Source organism: Triturus cristatus, chromosome 3_1, assembly GCF_964204655.1.
Source record: "Triturus cristatus chromosome 3_1, aTriCri1.1, whole genome shotgun sequence".
Taxonomy (NCBI): domain Eukaryota; kingdom Metazoa; phylum Chordata; class Amphibia; order Caudata; family Salamandridae; genus Triturus; species Triturus cristatus.
The window spans coordinates 763,381,632-763,399,467 of record NC_140583.1 but is presented as its reverse complement, the minus strand read 5'-3'; positions in this window follow the sequence as shown (position 1 = coordinate 763,399,467).

Genomic DNA, 17,836 nt, shown 5'->3' with positions numbered 1-17,836 from the left:
AGCTCCAGAGGACTCCCTGCAGCTGCCCAGCTGACCTTCTGCAACTGGCCCTGTCTGGACATGCAACTGGCCCTGCCTGCAGCTGCAACTGGACCTGCCGGAGCCCTGCTGATGTCTGCTGGAGTGAGTTCCTTATCTCCAAGAGGTGCCTCCTCAGGCCCAGGACCTTTGGCTGGCATCAGATGAGCTCATTGTGTGAAATCCTGAAGTTTTGAACTCTGCCTGCCGGACTTTTAGAAGATAACTTCTTCTGCAGGACTAACCTGGTCCTTGTATCGCATCTCATCATGGTCAGCCTGAACTTGTGACTTTTTCTTGGTCAGGCACAACCAGATACCAATGGTTAGTGCTTTCTGCATCTTGGCGCTATTTTTACCTAAACATTTAAAATTGCATATCTCCATTTTTCTGATTGGATTTGTGTTGTTTTGGTCTCATTATATGAATTAAAATTTACTCTATTTTTTAATTGGTGTGGGATATCTTTTGTGTTGTGTTTTCACTATAATACTGTTTATGTGCAGCATAAATATTTAACATAGTGTCTCTAACTTAAGCCTCACTGCTTTTGTGCCAAGATATCATAGGGTTAAGCACATGTTAATTTAGTGACTTCTGTGGTTCACCTTGGCGAGGATGGTGGTTGTTGCTTGGGAAGGGGTTTACCCACCTCCCAGTTAAAAAAAACAATTGCTTTCACTATCTATGTCTGTAAAATTGATATTTCTGGTTTTACTTTTTGGATTTTTGTAATTTTGGTATAATTGTATTTATTATTATGTACTCTGTTTTCCTAGATTTTTCTTGTTTTGTGTCTTCACTTTATTACTCTTTGTGTACTGCATAAATACTTTGCACTTTGGCTCTAAGTTAAGCTTGACTGTGTTGTGTCAAACTACCAGCGGGTTTAGCACACATTAATTTAGTGATTTTTTAGGCTCACCCTCACAAGGATTTGTGGTTGTTGCTTGAGTAGGGCTTTCACCCCCTCAAATAAACCGGTTTCTTACAGGCATGCAAAAGCAAAGCTGTGCAACTTCCTTTAAACATTTGTATTAGTGCCCTTTGTTGTATTGCAGTCTTTTTTTGTGCTTTGTTTGGCGGAATTGATAACTGTTAGAACAAGCATTTGCAATGCAATAGGTCTCGCAATTACGCAAGTTTGAGCTATTGGCACTGTAAATGACAATGCCTCTTATTTATGTTTTTGTTTGTAAAACATAAATAAAACGCATTGTCAATTACAATGCCAATAGCTCAAACTCCCGTAAATGCGAGACCTATTGCATTGCAAATGCTTGTTTACTTATTTTTTTTAACACCCTTAACTGCACATGAATGATGAAGTAATTGTGGCAGCGATGCAAAAACTCACTGGTGTTGTGCACTTGCGCGTCAAGATGAAGGAAGGTAACCGGAAACTAGGAAAAACATTAAAAGCATCTGTAAAAGTGTCATTGACGAGGCCACTTACCATATCGATTTTTAAATTGTAACATTTATATCCAAAACGATCTTGATAAAATCATACTTGCACAAACATCAATTAACTTTGTAATGTTTTGCGAAGCGTAGCACTTCCAAAGAAAATAATGTGATAATTACATATTTTAAGTCGGGTCCGTCCCAGGAACGCACCTGCGACTTTGTTTTAATCGGTCTGTGGCACAAATAAGTAAAGAGTTTAAGGACCGACCTGTAGCTTTCGAAAGCCCACCAAAATTATAGAATACAATGCAAATAAACAATAAAAAAAAAGGAAAAATAAAGCCAAAGGCATGTATCTCTCCCGAAAACGGACTGGGATTCTCCTGCCGCATACCAGCTCTGTGCCAAAAATAAACCACACAAGAGTCCCACCTGCCTTCTTTTAATACAACACTGAAGTGAACGTGTGCGATCTCCCAACAATTCTAGCACCTAAAAAGTAAGCGCACGTCACCTCGCAGATGCAAACAGCACCCCGCATTTCTCCAAGCCCGCAGGGAGAGTAATACTTACTGCCCACGCTGGTCAGGAAGCAACTTCCGGTGTTAGAAAACTAGCAACAGACACACGGCACTCCCCAGAGGGAGTGCTGCACCTTCTGAACAGTTTCCGGAACATGCACAGCAGTGGTGTTCGCACAGCAGTGCCGTTCCGACATTGAAAAATGCAAATGCGTACAATTTCGACGGGGGTCGGCATTGGCGGGGTGTGTGCGCGCGCGTGTGCGTGAAGCGCGTCCACAGACCCCGATCGCTGCGCGTGCCCCGGTCTGTCTCCCTTGAGAGGCATCTGGGCAACAATAGTTCTCGTTGGCGGCAGCGCTTCGCGCTGCAACGCCAGCGAGAACTAAACGAGTTAAAGCTATTGGCATTGTAAATGACAATGCCAATAGGCATTGTTATTTGCAATGTCAATAGCTCAAACTCGCGTAAATGCGAGACCTAATGCATTGCAAATGCTTGTTTGTATATGGTTTGTTTGGACTCCTCGAGTCTACTCCCAATATTCTTACCCCTCCCGCCCCCCCAAGCCCCCATCCGGCAATGCCATTAATCTTTAGTTTACTTTGCATTGACTAGTCTTTCATTCCTGTAACCTACTGTAACCTACAGCCTCAGACTAACACGTACACCACACGAGGACTGGGACTACAACCCCCAGAATGCACCGAGTCGCTAATTAAACCCCCCAGGACTGGCACAGAGTGACCCGACTGACAAGGAGTCAGGCATGTCATGAAACGTCACCGCATAAAAAGCAAGTGAAGTAAACAAGGCAAGGCATGCATCTTACGGAATCTCTTCTTTCTCTCGTTTTCTCTGCTCTTTGTTGCTGCGTCGGGGTTCTCTCGAGTGTCCCAGATTAAAGCCCGCAGCACCTCTGTTTTTCATAGCTCTATACTTTGAATAAACCTAAATTCGTGCCTTCCTCTGATTGGCTGATGAAAGCGGGACGGTAATGAGACCCTTTCAACCAAAGCCTTGGTCAGCGGAGGGGCGGCTCCAAGGGGCTTTCACTTTGTGCCTGCCCCGCCTCGGGATATCGCTTCATTTCATGGAAAGCCGTGACTTACAGGAACAAGATTTAAAACTAAAAACGACATCAGAAGCTCATCAAAAGCAAAGCTATAGAAAATCCACACAAATGGATACATTATCTTCAGGCAGTGTTAAATGTTGTGTGCAGGCAGACTTAAAGGGCAAAATACTACAAGTCCCGTATGAGGCCCACTTGCTTAAGAAAAATGGAACCGTGATAAACAAGGAGATTACACGAAAAACAACAGGAGTAAGCCTAACCTTACTTTTTTTTTTTAAAGGCACGTTGATGCAAGAGAACTAAAGAGTTTGCTTTTGAGGAGATAAAAGTAATTGTTAACACTAGAGAAAAACCCAAAAGAAGAAAACGAGTTGATGCCCTGAACATAAAAACAGCATGCCTAATTACAGAAAAAAAGCATTATAGATTGGTTTACAACTCCGGTCCTAAGAGCTGTCCGAAGACTCAAACCAGAGGAATTGCCACTAGAGAGAGATTGTATAGTCAAGGACTGTGGAAAGGGAATCGCGTGTGCTAGTTACGGACTAATGAAGAACGGGGATTGAACTATTCAAACTTAAAAATAGTGATAAAAAAACTCTGAAGTAGGAGTACATAAACCCCATTCGTTAATTCGGTCAAAGCCACAAGACTACTAAAATTCGTTGCATTCCCAGCCTTTTAACTGCAAGCCTAATGAGGGACACCTGGTTAAGAAGCAGACCCAGAAGAGACTGATTAGGAAAATATTAACCAACAAAACAAGCCGGAAGTCAGGCGCCCTTGCCCGGGACGTGGGCGGGGCCTGCTCCGGCAGGAAGAGAAACGGCGTGCCATGCTAACGCGGGGCTCCCATGCTGAAGGGAGAGCCCCGCGGTGGCGACCGGAGTGGAGCGAAGCCCCGGGTTCCAGGAGGGGGCCCGGGTGAAGACTGCGGCGGCCGAGGCTGACTGCGGCGGCCGAGGCTGCCCACGGCAGCGCGGGGCTCCAGGGAAGCCCCGCAAGAGAAGTGCTGCAGCCGCGAGGAGGAGCCCCCCCAGAAGAGCAGCCCGGTGAGTGAAGAAGGGCTGGGGGGCTCCGTGTGGTCTTTTGTTGGTGCCTGATCGAGGCACAGCATCCTTTTGGCATTCTAAGCGGGCCGCTCCAACAGCGCTGACATGTGGTCGGAGGGGGACAGGAGATGTGCACGCCGCGTGGCTGTAAGCGCGTACACCAATTCAAATCCGCTAAGAGCCTGCGCGTGCACATCTCCTGTCCCCCTTCCGAGGCAAGTCAGCAACAATAGATCTCGCTGGCGATTGCAGCGCTTCGCGCTGCGTTCGCCAGGCGAGACCTAAAAATGGGCATTCGATTGAAGTTGTGTGAAAGAAAAGTGTTCTGTCAGTAGTACGTTATCCCCATATCCCCATTACCGAAAACCTGGTGGAGGATGGGAGCACTGTGATCGAAGTTATGGTGAGAAGAGCACATTGCAGGGGAATCAACTCATTTAAATGAGGGTTTGCCCTATGTAATACTTTACACAGTAGACAAAGACAAGACTAATACCACACAAGATAAGAACATCCATCACCTGGTCTTAATCTTGATAGTGTCAGTGGAAAGCATTGGTCGGTCTGCCAGAGAAATGGCCAGATGTGGGATGGTTCTGGTGGCAGCACCCCCACACTCTCCTCTCCCCACCCCTGGAGGTGGGGAGCCAGGAGAACCACGGTGCCTTACCAGGTCTAAACAATTTAACTTGGGGCATTCGTCTCCTAGTGGAAGTACAAATCGAATAACCCATGTTATTCAGTTCAATTTACGTTTATTTGGACCATTGGTCCTCAAACCTTACATATAATTAAAATACATCTAAAATTGCATAACCTTAAATACACTAAACACATCTTAAAACACATACAATTAATACACCCTCCATGAATTCATTAATTAAGTCTTGGTGATTTAAAACTCATTTAAAACCAATTAGAAGAAGTACCTTCACTCTTTGCATGAACTTTCCAATAGCAGCGGCAATGTCTAAGTGGCTCATTTCAGTCACGAAAATTACAGCCTGGGCTCTAGATTTTATCTCATATTTCCTAAAAATCGGTCTTAAACGCATAATTCGAATATCAAGAAACTTCTGGCAATCTATTAAGATATGTAACAAGTCACATGAAGTGCCCAAAGTGCAAATACATCTTCCCATCTTATCAATCATTGAACTTTTTATCACTTTGTTTACATAACACGGATTTACCCCAATTCTTACCCTTAAAACCTCTCTTCGCAAACAGCAATCAGGTAACCTGTCAACGTAGGGAAAGCATTGTTCATTTTTCCATGCCATAGTCATAAAGTGTACTGAAGTTTTATTCGCAAGGTAGTTTTGATCCTGTGCCTGCGATATTTCGTTCCCCAACATCCTAAGTACCTTCTTATCACAATTAATCATATAAGTGATGAGGCACAATTTAACCTTCATCGTACAGCATAGTTTCATCATGATAGCTCTAGACTCTTTTGCCCATTTTAATTCGCTGTTCTGAATTTCGTTTTTGCACCATTGTGATATTTTGGTGTTCTCACCTACTCCTAGGCGTTGCCAAAAACGGAGACGAGCCATACTGGCTAGAATGCCCCATGAAATCAGTCCTGATTCAAGTTTTATGGCCTGTACCATTGCCGACAAGGGGAGTGAGAATAGATTTTTTAAATATTTGCCTTCCTCAATATCCCAGCCCTGTTTGCCGCTCAAGTATAGGAGTTCCGCGCCATCCAGAAACTGCGGAGGTACCATGGCAGAATAAGCTTTTAACACTGGTCTATCTGACATCACACCGTAGGTTTTGTTAAACAATTTCAAACCGCTAATTGATGCTGATGTTCTTAATTTTAATGCATCTAGATGGGTATGCCATTTCAAATTTCTTTCAAACCACATTCCCAAATACCTATATTCTGTGACTGTTTCTACTTTCTCGGTCCCCAAAAACCATACAAACCCAGCTTTCCTCCGGCCACATCTCAGTGCTTTAGTCTTGTCCATATTAACCACAAGTTTTTTCTTGGAGCAATAATCGTTAAATATCTTTAGTTTCCTTTGCAGGACGATTTCGGTCTGATCCATGATCACCAGGTCGTCCGAATAGAGCAAGCATGCAATATGCTTACCATCTTGTTTTGGGCTTGCCCCGTTGGCTGTCTCTAGGGTCGATGGCAAATCTGCCAGGAACAAGGAAAACAGCAGGGGTGCCAATATGCATCCCTGCCACAATCCATTTCCAATCTCAATCTTCCTGGTTAAACTTCCATCCACATCTAAAATTATCTGGGCCCAATTCTTTGTGTGGAGCATTTGAACCAGACTTAGCAAATCTTTTGGGATACCATAGCTAATTAGGGCCTCCCACAATAGCTCCCGGTCCACCAGATCAAAAGCTGCACGGAAGTCCACAAAACAACAAAATAAATTTCCCCGCTGTTCGATCGACTTCCGAGCCATGGACCTGAGAGCAAAACAATTGTCAATTCAAAACGGTTCAAACGATGCAGAGCGGGAGGGCGTTCCTTCCGCTATCTGGCGGCTAGGCTTTGGAACTCATTACCAGCCCACATTCGTGCCCTGGATGATTTGCTTATGCTCAGGAGGGTTATCAAAACCTATCTTTTCCCCCCTGGATCTTAATTTACTGCATAGGACCTCTTTACCCTGCCCTGCTGCTTCTTTTTTCTTTTTCTCTGTGTTATGTATTTTCCTTCTGCCAATCAGAGCGCCAGGACGCCCCTTTGCTGGGGCAGCTGTTGCGCTATAGAAGACCAGTTAACATAACATAACAATTGTGGAATGGCCTGCTTTAAAACCCCCCTGTTCTGGGGGTATAATCTGATTTTCCTCCGTCCACTCTTAAAGTAGTCCCAAAATGACTTTTGCAAAGACATTCTCCCCTACATTTAGGAGATTTATCAACCTATAGTTCTTCGGTAATTTCCGATCGCCCTTCTTATGAATTGGTCTTATAATTGCACCCCTCCAACTTTCTGGTACAATTCCTGTCTCCAAGATCACTTGGTACATCTTTGAGAAAAACTCTTCCCACCATTCTGGTCTAGTCTTTATTATTACTTCTGGAAGATTGCCTGGGCCAGCAGCACGGGTGGGGTTCACATTTGCTATAATTTTCTTTATATAACTGGAGGAAAATTGTTCTTTTAGGTCGTCCCTCACCAGTGGCCATACAGTCTAGGGATTCTGCTTTTCTACCCCCACTTTCTTGGACCAATTTCCAAAAACGTTTTACATCTCTGGTTTCATTTACCTCCAACATATTTGCCCAGCAGTTATCTTTATAAGTTATTTTTTTATTTCTAATTAATGTTTTATATCTTACCCTGAGTGACTGGAGGGACTGAGATATTTCCACATTAAACCTACCCCTTAGCCTTCTTTCCTTCTGCCTGGTCTGTGCCTTTGCTACTCGGCATTCATCGTCAAACCAGGCATGCATATTTTTATTAGCTCTCTGGCTTCCAAGCCCTGACTTTCTTGGTTTAATTTTTATCTTTAGGGTGTCCACTAGCTTACTTATAATGGTTTTGAACCAGATGCTTCCATTTCTAGAATGGATTTCTTCTACCGGGATCGTCAGCTTGGTTTGTTTTAATTTCTCAATGTGTTCCTCTGTTATCCTGGTTGTCAGCCGTTTAGGGTAAACCACATGTACCTGTAGAACCCTTTCTCTCTTCTTACTGCTTGCTAAATATAATTCTGTCCTCAGAGGGTAGTGGTCACTGCCTTCCATTTTCACCACCTCAAAATTTTTGATTGGCCCAAAATGCCAAGCATGGGCAAACACATAATCTATTGGGCAGAGTTGCTGGCCCTTCATAAATGTGCGACTTGCTGGCCGATCCAACTGCATTCTCCCATTTAGACATACCATACCTAATGAACCCATCAACTGAGAAAATTTAGTATCCTGTGGAGAGGTCTCTCCTCTAGGGAAGTTGGCCACTTCAATATTATAAGATGTTAATAGTTCCTTGTGCTAGCTATCCACCCTTCTGGGATCTAATCTATGATTAAAATCTCCTAACACCAATAATATATCCTTCTGATAATTTTCACTTACGAACGCTATATCTTCTTTCAGCTTCCCCAGGTTCTCCTTATATTCATGGTCTTTTCCCTTCTGTATATATACATTTATAATGCATATTCCATCATAACAGGGATCCGACTTCTGCAGCAGAGCCCTACAGCCTAGTGCCCAAACACACTTTAGCTTCACATTTTCGACCTTCCTAGCTATCTGTGTAGAGATCAGCGTAAGTTGCACCCCCGATGGCCTCCCCAAGGTGTTTTTCTTTGCTGCTTTAGAGTGTTGGGTGAATCCTTCTATAACTAGGGTTTCTAGGGTATCGTCACACAGCTAAGTCTCCTGCAAGCACACAATATCGTTACTTTTGATAAATTTGTCAACATCATCTTGAATCGATATTTTCTTGTATCCGTTTATATTCCACGATAGGATTGATAAGCTGTGTGACGATCCATGCTCCTAGTCAATTTCGCTCAGGAACCCCTCCTCATCATACTCCCTAAATTCTGGGGTTGCCAGGGCATTATACCTATTTCCAGTAAGTATATCTCTTTCATATCCTGCAATCTCATTTTCTGTTATCATTATTGCAAAATCCTCCTTCTTATTCCAACTTGAGTTGATTAATCTTACCTGCCGTAACCCTAATCCTGCATGATTCGTGAGGAAGTGATGCCCCTGGATTTCCTCCATTCTTACCAATCTAACCCACTCCTTTTGCAGCTCATTTTTTGCTATTTCCACAGTGGCTTTTACCAAGGCAGAGTAAAAGAGAACCTTGGTTACTTCCCCCCCCTTTACTACTCATAACGAACCCTACTCCTCTAAGGTCCTCTGTGCCAATGCTGCACATTTTGACAAGGAGAATAGGAGCTGTGATCGATTTAATGGGTTTAATTTCCTAGCTTTTTCCCCAAATTTACCCTATCCGGAAGGTTCTACGAAAACCCATAAATCGGGGGTACATCCTTCCCTTACACCATAGGGGGCCCCGTTAATCCAGTTTCTCTTCTCTTTGACAGGACGTCTTCTTTATCTTTTCCCATAAGGGCCTTGCTACACCTAGGGTTTCTAGATCCCAACTGGGCAATTATCCTCTTTTCTGTGTCTTTCCCCTCCTTTCTATTCAATGTTGGCATCAGATTTCTTTTACTATTCTTTGATCGTTCTAACGGATTCCAGTATTCTTTTTGTTCAGCTAGGGGCTTTACCTTATTCTGCTTTGCTCTTTGCGTCACTTTCCTCTCTTGATCTTTTTTATTCCTTTCCTCTTTCCCTCTTCTCCCCTTCCTTTCTGGTTGTTTTAACAGTTGTCTATTTCTAGAGGCGACCACCTCCCCCCTAAACCTCGGGAAGCCCCTCATATCATATCTTCTTTCGCTCCATTTCCTTACAATCATGGGTTGTCGAGATATATAAACACTTGGTTACTCTTTTTGTAGATTGGGGGCCCTTAGCACAACTTCCTCTTCCTCCTTACTGCCTACACCATCCTGTTCTTCACCAACCGGTCTAACTAATGCCGGCATTAATCCTTTAATTTGTGTCAACTCTCCCAACATAGCTTTAAACTGCTCCCCTTGTGTTTTTAAAATTTCATTATTTACTACAGATACCTCTAATAGGCCTTGCAGGGTTTTTTGGAGGATCCACATAACCTCAAGCATGGAAGTACTCGAGGTTCTTGTGACCTCCAACCCATGCAATGGAGAGTGCAGAGAGTGCAGAGATTCACTCCACATACCAAAAGAGCACTCTATGCCAGCGTTCTTCTTGTTTTGAGCAATTGTCCCATCTTTGCCTTTTATACTCAGTTCCTTGCTGCTTGGTGTTTCATCTTCACCTTCGCTCTCAGTTTCATGCTCAAATAACTGCTGAAACATTTTTGGTGAAGAGGACAGCCGTGGGTTCAAAGAAGCTCCAGAAATATTAAAGATGGTCTGCATTGAAGAGCCTAACTCCACCTCGCCTAAGGGCTCCAAGGTTGGATGTACCACGACGCTTGTTTCCTTATCCATCGTGTCCATCGTGTCCTTCCCCTTAAAATGTCTTCCCAAAAAATCTTTAATTGAGTTAGACACTGATGAACCACCATTTATTATTTTTGATTTTGCTGATTTTACTGACTGCGGTGTTAGCGTCAAGGATTTAGTATTTCTAGATACTGTTTTTTTCTTTCCGGTTGGCTCACTTGTCGCACCCTTTGGCTTACAAACACTGCTCACTTTGCCTACCGCTTGAATGTTCGTTTCATTCTTTTTCCCATTTTTTGGAGCCTTACAGGCTCTTGCTTTGGCTGGTGCCATCTTTTAGTTCCTTTTTTTTGGGAGCGAAGAGACGATAAAAGGACCACCAGGGGAGACCTCCAACAGGACTGGGTGGGATGAAAGACGAATTCTGCTGTCTGTGACTCAATATCAGAAGATAAAGGTGAATCCAACCCAAAAAGAAGTCCCTTGTGAGTTCTATGAGGATTATATCAGAGGGTAAAATAAAAGGTAGCACAGTCTCAACAGAAGTAGGTTGTTTGTCAGGCTGCAGTTTGCTCTCAATAAAGTTTTGGAGTACGTAAGATGCAAGCATTAAGGAAAACTAGGAAGACGAGTTCACAAGGCTCAGTGTGCTCTAACGCTGCAGGTAGAATGTTACTGTCACTGCTCCCACCCAGGTTTACCACAACCAGTCCCAGCGGTAAACCAGAAGGCAAACGGCGGAGTGTAGACTCCCGCAGGCAGGTCCCGGTGATTCCTTTGAAGGCAGCGTGTCTCGATGAGGGGCCAATCTCCGATATGCGGTTTGGCGCAGGCAGGAGATGCCGTTCCAAGCAGCGCGTCCTCACTTTGCTTGAGACTCCTAGTACAACAGGTTATGGTAGTGTGTAACAGAGAATCAGGGAGGCGGAAAGAGGCTGGGAGCCGCACTACGAGATGCGGACTGCCGAGAATGAAAATGCGATGTGTCAGCGGTTCAGAGCCCTGAAGGGAAAAAAAGGGGAACAGAAAGGTACATCTCTCAGGGAGACTGATGTTATATTGCAGAGGGTCTTTTGAGTTACTAAAAATAGCAACGAGCTTCCACAACAGCAAACGTGGGTCCAGCAAGGTAGCAGGTTATTGCCAACCCAGAGGAGGATGCATTCACAAAATTACTTTTAGCCTGGCAAACAATCCTGATGCTAAACAATGACAGCTGAATAATGACAACTACTACCCCATCACAGTCCAATGATAGGCATATTCAGTGAGACCGAGGAATCTGACTGATGTATTATACTCTGCCCACAATGTCAATGCACTGTGATATATTGACAGGTGTTATCCAAATCCTTCTTGCAAGGCAAATCATAACAAGTCAGATGTGGGGAGTTTCCCACCACCTTCCCCTTGTTCCCTGTAGGGTACCTTTTGGCTCTTGTCTCTCTTAATCTTTAATATTTCTTGAAACCTCTCATGGACCTCATTTTCTCACACCTGTCCTATTCCTACGCAGATGCCATGCAAACATATTTTTAAATTGTAGACACAGAATCAATTCAAAGGCGTCTCAAATGACATTAAAGCAAATGGAACCTGAATTAGTCAAAAGGATCTAAAACTCAAAAGATGTATGGCGCAAATTCTAGTACTTGCTATACCCCACCTCCTGAAAACAATTGCCATTATCTGGCCCCCTCTCATCTTCTGAAGAGAAAAATAAGGCTAAAACCGAGGTAAGCTGTGGGATACTGAACTAATGCTCAACTCCTGAATTGGCGCAATGGTGAAATCCTCCTTCCACCAACCAAAATTGCTCAAAGAACATGGCCATTCGAAAACAAATAATAACTTCCCTCAGTAGCCTGAGCTATAGTAAACAGTAAACACCTGGTTAGACTCATGAAACGCCCTATTTATTAGCCTGCTTGCCTACCAACTTAACACACTGCAAAAAATCCAAGACACTGCTGTATGCTTTATCTATGACTTAGGGGAAGTCAAAAACATCACTCAGCAGAATCAGAATCAGAATCAGAATCAGAATCAGAATCAGAATCAGAATCTGATTCTGAGTCTGACTCACTCAGCAATTCAGAAACCACCACTGGCTTGTGGTAAATGTGGTCTCACTTTTGAATGTCTGATAGAGCGAAACCATAATACCTACGTATCAAATCAAGAAATATACCCTATCCAAACTATTCTGGTCCAACAATGTCACTCATCATAGGGCTGCATAGGCAAATTAACTGAACTGGTAAGGAGTAACTGAAGAGATCTACCACATGCCTCTGGCCAAAGAAGGACCTCAATTTAGTCTACCATTGCAAGTCCCAACTAGCTACATACTAAGACAGCTTTTGACATCTTACAATGGCAATCAGATATTGAATGATAGTAACAAAGTCCATCCCAGCAGTTTCCTGGTATAGGTCTCCCTCAAACCTGTGTCTGATCAGGACCATAAACTTAAAACAAGATATCTCAGAATGGACAACACAGCGCAGCAACCAGCTCAGTGAATTATGAAATAAGAAAAACCATAAGAGACCTGCACAGCAGCTCAAAGCTGCCATCTTGCTGAAAACATAAATTGCCTCATAAATTGATAACTGCACCTCGCCGGTCATCACGTACGCCATGGAAACACTTCCCACATAGGATCAAAATGAAGACACCATCCTTCCACCCGCACACCCTTCATGGTGTATCATGCTATCCATATGGACAAGCACTTCAGCACCCCACATAGGACTTCTAAGCGCTATATAAATATTGCAACACAATCAAATACAATATACAGATCATAGTATGGGGAAACCAAGAGCACATTGCTGCTAGTAACTACTGTGAAAGAAACACATAAAAAGAAATATGTCCATTCTTTCTATGTGACGAATCCTACAAATATGTATATATTTATTGAATGCAGAGGTCTTTGTTAATATATAGTATGTGAACAATATTACTAATTTATATTGCACAAATTCATGTTAATTCATGGTGTGGTCACACCAATACTCAGAAACTCACTGTTTTCTTGAATCCAATTTCAAAACTCATAGGTAGGCAGATTTTGTGAAAATTCATGATACAAACAAATCCTTCCCAATTCTTCTCATGAACAACTACTGGCTAATTCATGGTATCCAGAAAGTCATGTATTAATCCAATCATAACATTCACAGATATTGATTAATTTCTTAATTCACTGAGTGCAAATACATAGCCATTGTATGTTCTAATCCCAGTGCGCACAAATCATGGCTATTTCATTATATATTGAAATCATTGATGATTGAAGGTATACGTACATATTGTAAAATTACTGTTTATGTCCAGTGGAAGGTTTCAGTTGTGTGTAGTCACCCCTCTCACAGACATAAATGAAGTAGAAAAAAAGTAACAAGTATTCACAATGCCAATAGGTCTGTTTTATGAATGACGTTGGCTTTTGTGCTATTGATGGGTTTAGGCACTCAATTAGTCATCATACAAGCACTCTGCCACTCATTTTCCCATTCATGGATCTATTCCTCCATCAACTCATTCTTGCACTCACCCTCTAACACAACTGCTATACACCGCAATCAAGCTAAACAGTATAAGCATAATAAAAAGAATCCAAGTACAAAAACATGCCACCGTCTAAACATGGAGGGCATAAGCTTGCAATAATGCAACTAGGCATAACAGTGGGTGTTCCTCTTTGCAGATGTATTGCAAATAGTCTATTGGTATTTTTTTTATTTGGCTGCCTCATTTAGAAGCAAGGGGGCATATTTGCAAGCCCCTATTGCCACAAGAGCAAGTTCCTGTGGCGATACAGGTTTGACTTCATTTACAAGGTGGCGTTAAGCCACTTAACGTGGCTTAATGCTGCCTTGTAAATAAGGCTACCTTTCACGCTATACTTGGCATGAAAGGGGTGGGTATTGGGTGTTGCAGGGGGAATTCTGGGGGCATTGATTTTGACGCTGCCCCATATTTACAAGTATGGCGTAAATATGGGGCAGCGCCAAAATTAAAACCAAAAAAAAACCTGGTCTTAAAATCGTGCAATGAGGAGAAATGCTTCCCACTCGTCTGAGTTTTGTACTGTTTGTGTAACAATAGTTTCCGCCAGTAGAGATGGTGTGTTCAAAATCTCTGCTAGAACTTCATCCCCAAATGAGAGTTCGGTGTCCATCTTGAAATTAGGGTAGTTATAGATGTGACCTTTAGTCAGATCTTAGACTCGGACCTTGGTGCCCAAGCCCAGACACACAATTTGTCTGGTGTGATAATTCTATTAACAGAACGCTGTATAATAGAACAGATCCCTTATTATAGGGAAGGTACCCCTTGATTTGTTCCCACAGCCATCAGCTGTACATAATCCAATCACAAGAAAACTCCACTGGATGTGTGGAGGGGGGAACTAGAGGCATGGGGTTCTAGGAGCAGCAGCTTCCAATATTAAATGTTCATCACAAAAGAGCTGCTCCTAGTGTGATAACCCAAACGAGTTACAAGAACGTCGTGAGTGTTGGCATCTCACAAAAAGATACGGACTGGTCTCACACACCACCTGGTGTCATGCTTCATCATTGACCAGTCCTCGCCCTCCAAAACCTTCGTTTGATGGAGGGCGGGCATACACTTGACGACAAGGATGCACTTCTAAGTGATGGAGTGGGGGCCCGTGACTATGTGAGTGAAGTTAAAAATCATTATAGTAGTCAGTAGCAGTTCTTTAATGTGAGATGAAAACTATATGATATTAAAAATATAAGCGCGACGGTGATTGGGATGTTTATTGTTCCCAACCGTCTAGTGAATGATCTCGTGGATGGTCGACATGTTTCTGCCTGAGTGGCCCCGAAGGGTCCGCGGCATTCATCAGGACCTAAATTAAAGAATAATGGGCTCCGTTCTTACCACATTTGGTAATGTGTCACCACTGCGGGAGTGTGGCATAGGTCACACTTCACCGTCTAAGAGCTGCTTCCAATGGTGAAGCCTGAAATAGAGTTTTTGAAAAACAATGTAACTCGCTGGGTCGTTTGTACCTGTAAAGAAACAAAGGAAGGAAAAAGAGACAAAACAATGCATGCATTGGGTGTCGTGCGTGACACAAGTGTGTGCGTGACTTGGTGGCACTCTATTAGTGTACACTAGTGCGAAAATGTGGTGGCAGACGGTGCTGCCACCAGGCTTACCCTAATAGTTTGGACAAGTTGCCCCATGGGGGAAGGGGCGGAGAAGAAAACCACAGTTGTGTTTCCTCTGTAAGAGAAAACATGACAAAACAGTTCTTTAGTAAAAGCGTTTAGTTAAAAAGGGGGACCACAGAACGGGATATATCGTCATGTTAAGCCAGACTCGTAAGGTGAGTCAGCATTGTTCCACCTTTTCACATATCCATACTGTCTTGCTCACTCTACCATCAATCACTTCAGACACACTCTTACTGTAACTCGTGATCAGCGCGTCCCGCAACCTATACGTCCGCTCCCGGTCCTCCCGAATGTGAAAATGTCAGGGAGCGGGCGGAGTATATAATGGTTACTTCCCGGTGCCTAATTGGGTAGGGCGGCACAATTAGCGTGAGTTGACAGCGCGTGAATTATTCCCGGTGTCCCCGGCTGCTGCTGCCTGGAGCAAGGATGTCGGACAGAGGCGTGTTAGAGTCTCGAGGAGACGCACTTGATTTGATGAAAGGAGGCTGGGTGTTAACGGCCAATGGTTGGTGCCGAGAGACCTGTGCGGGCGATGGTGCCCTGAACGTGAGGAGGATTACTCTCATCGGATGCACTGTAGAGGAAATTCTAAAGCTCGCTCTGATAGGAGGAACTGTGGCGGGGGGCGTGGTCGAATATCGAATGCGATGTTGCCATGGATGCATCGTTCGCATGGAAACGCACATGTAGTGAGTGCTCACGGGGTGGTGGCGCGATCCTCCGGATGTTGGACTCGGAGTGGAGGTAACTCCGTGTTGGGTATGTGATATATTAATACAGACGATGATTGTGAGGGTCTCATGCTTGACACGTGAGAAGCAGATTCTATACCATGCGGTTGAGTAATGACTACAATTCATGCAGGGTCATAAGTGGCAAGCGCAACTCTTGGGTCCATGGATGTTTATATGCAGGGTCATAAGTGGCAAGCGCAACTCTTGGGTCCATGGATGTTTATATGATCATGAACAGGAGCACCCTCCCGTGCACTGAACTTCTATAGTTTTTTAAGGTCCGCTCCCATACATACAGCAGTCAAGAGGTGCTATGATGAATAAAGCCTTAACAATGGTATCTCAGTCACCATTAGGTTAAGCCAGAGTGTGTACGTCCCATACATATAAATGCTCTTACTAGGTGTTACGTATGGGAGGGGGTGCTAGAGTGTGGTGTATGAGTCCAGACTATAATGTAGCATGAGTTTTTGGAAACACATATAGATCGTTGGAGAGTTATAGTGTATTCTAAGTACATTGATCCTTCTATCGTGTCAGTTGTAGCCATGGAATATCGTCGTTGAGACCTCTCTCATGGGTACGGAGGCGGTAAACCCATCGTTGCTCTCTAAAAAGAAGGTTGGTTGTAAGGTCGGATTTCCCTTTTCTCATGACTTCAAGTATAGTCCAACTAAGGTCTGTTTCTTTATGGTTTGCTTCGGAGAAATGGCGAGTCAACTTAGTATTGGTCTTTTTGCACCTGATAGTGCTTCGATGTTCGTTGATACGAGTTCTTATCTTCCTAGTAGTCATACCTACATACTGGAGCATGCAGGGACAAGTTAGGAGATAGACAACATTCTCCGTATTACAGTTGCTGAATATGTTGAGTTTCCAGGGTTTTCCAGTGCCTATGTCAACCTCTTTGGTGTTCTTTGTGAGGTTACAAGAGTTGCACATACCACAGGCAAAATGACCCACTACACGTGGTTGGTCCCAGAGTCTGGGTTGTTCAGTGTCCTCCAATGTGGTCATCTGGGCGTGTACCAGTTCATCCCTTAGATTTCTGTTGCGTTTGTATGCAAACAGGGGTGTTTCCCATTGTTTCCCAGCGCTGTTCAATATATGCCATCTTTTTCTGATGATTTTCTGTATAGAGTTTGATGCTGGTGTAAATGTAGTGACACATACTTGTCTGTTCGTTTTCACTTGCTCGGTGTCTTCCAGTAGGACCTCTCTGGGGTTATTGCTTGCTCTTTTGTTGGCCCTCTTAACCATTTTTCTAGGGTAGTTCCGTGCGATGAGTTTGTTCTCAAGGTGTTTCGCTTGTTCTGTATAGGTTACTTTTTCAGAACAATTTCTTCTTATCCGCAGAAACTGGCCAACCGGAAGGTTCTGTCTGAGGGCTTTTGGGTGGTAACTTTCATATAAAAGTAAGCTGTTTTTGTCTGTGGGTTTATTATGGACTTTGGTTGAAAACCCTCTACCAGTGAGTGTGATGTCCAGGTCCAGAAAGATAGCGTGGTCCTTGTGGATGGAATGAGTAAACTTTAGGTGTCTGTCTTGGGAGTTTACCCAATGTACAAAAGCGGTTGCATCTTCTTCCGTTCCATTCCACACAATCAGTACATCGTCTATATACCGTTTCCAAATCTTGAGATGACTTAGAAACGGGTTCACCGGATTGTTAACAAAGTCATCCTCAAATTGTTGGACGTACAGACAGGCCATACTAGGGGCAAAAGTGCTCCCCATCGAAGTTCCTGTTATTTGATGGTAGATGGTTTGTTCATATTGAAAAAAGTTTT